Below are 2,370 nucleotides of genomic sequence, written 5' to 3' on the forward strand. Positions count from 1 at the left end.
ATTTTTCAACTTAAATTACTTTTCTCAAAATTTTATTTTTTTAATAAAATCAAATATTTCAAATCAAAGTACTGCCTTCTCTATAGATTCAACCCGACTTGCTACTTTCTATATATTTTTAATTTTTTTAAAAATTAAAATTAATTTGATAATTACAGTATCTTAACGACAACATCATGAGCTTATTAATTTTTGGTGCCATTGCCGGAGAAGATATCAATTTTAATGTTTGATTTTTTTAATTTTCTTATGAATATAGCTTACTAATTTTTTTTATTTTCTTTTATCTTTTTATAAAAGAAAAAGAGAAGAAAAGAAGGGTGAAATGCTTCAAGTTGGTGAGATCAATCCTAACCCTAAACTGCTTTCTTATTTTTAGTATTAATTACTATTTTTTTTAAATTAATATAAAATTCATCCATATAAACCTAATAAAAATTATATGACAAGAGTAGAAACTTAATTATTTAGAAGCATTCATCATCTTAGATTTACTTTTGATGATCGCTAGAGATAAGGTAAACTTTCAAGTTTGATTAATTACATGTATACAATTTAGTTGCATAGAATTCCTTATTTAAAATTGATTGTACATATTCATCTCAAATCAACTTAAAGGCAACACCCATTAACAAGATAAGGTAGAGATTTTATCATCCTTAGCCCAAAAATCACCAACCAACATCCCATATTAACACAAGCCTAATTAAAATTAAATAAACGTTGGTCCCTAGGATCAATTGAGTTCAGTTTGAGTATTGTGGTGAAGTCAAGTGCAAAGTAAGTTTGAACTTATCCCTAAAATTGATATCTAAGACAAGAAGTTACAAAGACTAAACCTAAGTGGACTCATGGTTATTTAATTAATTGGTTTCGTTAGCTTACCTGGCCAATCTAATTGGTGTCTAAGGCAAGCAATAGGAGCACTCCCACGACCCCACCTCTTATTTGGCTAGTTGAAGAAAGTAAGAATAGACCCAACTTACATCTAGGCTAAGCCACTCTACATTAAACTGTTAGGTTTAAGAAATCTGTAGGTGTCTAGGTTTAATTGTTTGCTAACTTGATTGCAATTAACACTTAACCATAACTAATTCTTCTCATCTATCATTTCTAGGACTAGGGCTTTTTTAAGGTTGTCACCTTTAGAACTTCTTTCTTCCTCTTCTTTAAAAAAAAAAAAATTGAACCACACACATTAGGGTTTGCATTGGTACATGCATGATAGGAGATCTCTTTATCTTAACCTAGTTAAACCCAAGTTGAATGGCTGATTCATGTTAAATCTGAAAATCAAATGGCTGAAAACCCTAGAGAACCACCTAGGCAAATAAAAAAATATTTTATTTCTTTCTCTATAACCCATCGACTTGTATTCACTTATCTGATATCCCTGCAAGTCATTATGAGATCAAGTTGACCACAATCCAGATGCTCCCACCTTTCTATGAAAATACCAATGAAGATCCTTACAAGCATCTAGATGAGTTTTTAGAAAGATGTTCCACGTTAAAGATCTAAAATTTTACTGATAATGCACTTAGACTGATCTTATTTTCCTTCTCACTTAAGGACAAAGTCAAGTACTGGCTTAACATAATAGAAAGATCAATCCAAACTTGGGCAGAAATACAGCATGAGTTTCTTAAGAAATCTATCCCATAAGTCGAACCAACACCATGAGGTGAGTCATCATTGGATTTGCTCAGATTTCAGGGGAATAAATTCATGAATCATGGGAAAGACTTAAGGAACTTCTTAGAAAATACCCACACCATGGTCTATCTAAGTGATAAATTGTTCAAGCTTTCTATGAAGATTTAGATGACCAGTATAGACAGATGGTTGATGCATCTTGTGGAGTTGCATTCATGAGTAAGAGTGAGGATGAAGCCTATACCTTATTTGAAACATTGAGTGACAACTCGATCAACCATGCTTCATTATCTTCCGATGAAAGATTGATCTCTCACCAAAAGTAGATAAAATTTTTTTAGATCAAACAAATAGACTCTAATTCTAAGGCTCACTTGAACCTAATAGCTCAAAAATTTGATAAAATCGATCTTCTTGCCCAGAAGTTAGATCAGCTCCTAACCCTAGGTCAACAATCTCCTACGCAATACACACTGTCTCCTAATTATTAGGAGATCTGTTCTATGTGTGCTAGCCTAACTCATCATGTGAGTGAGTATCCCATAACTATATAGTTTTTATCTTTCATCCAAAAATAAGTTCAAGCAGTCCAAGGTTACTCTAAGCCTGTCAATGATCCATTCTCAAACACACATAATCCAAGTTGGAAGAACCATCCCAATTTTTTTTAGAGACCCCAATAGACTCAAGCTCAAACTCAAATTTTTGCTGTAT

General features: G+C 32.1%; 1 non-coding gene across 1 annotated transcript; it reads right to left on the reverse strand.

The window, feature by feature from the left end:
- Positions 1 to 1,674: 1,674 nt before the first annotated feature.
- On the reverse strand, positions 1,675 to 1,783 carry LOC114913737 (small nucleolar RNA R71). The gene has a single exon (XR_003799632.1). It is a non-coding gene; the product is annotated as a small nucleolar RNA R71 (small nucleolar RNA).
- Positions 1,784 to 2,370: the final 587 nt, after the last annotated feature.

Source organism: Elaeis guineensis, chromosome 15 (assembly GCF_000442705.2).
Source record: "Elaeis guineensis isolate ETL-2024a chromosome 15, EG11, whole genome shotgun sequence".
Taxonomy (NCBI): domain Eukaryota; kingdom Viridiplantae; phylum Streptophyta; class Magnoliopsida; order Arecales; family Arecaceae; genus Elaeis; species Elaeis guineensis.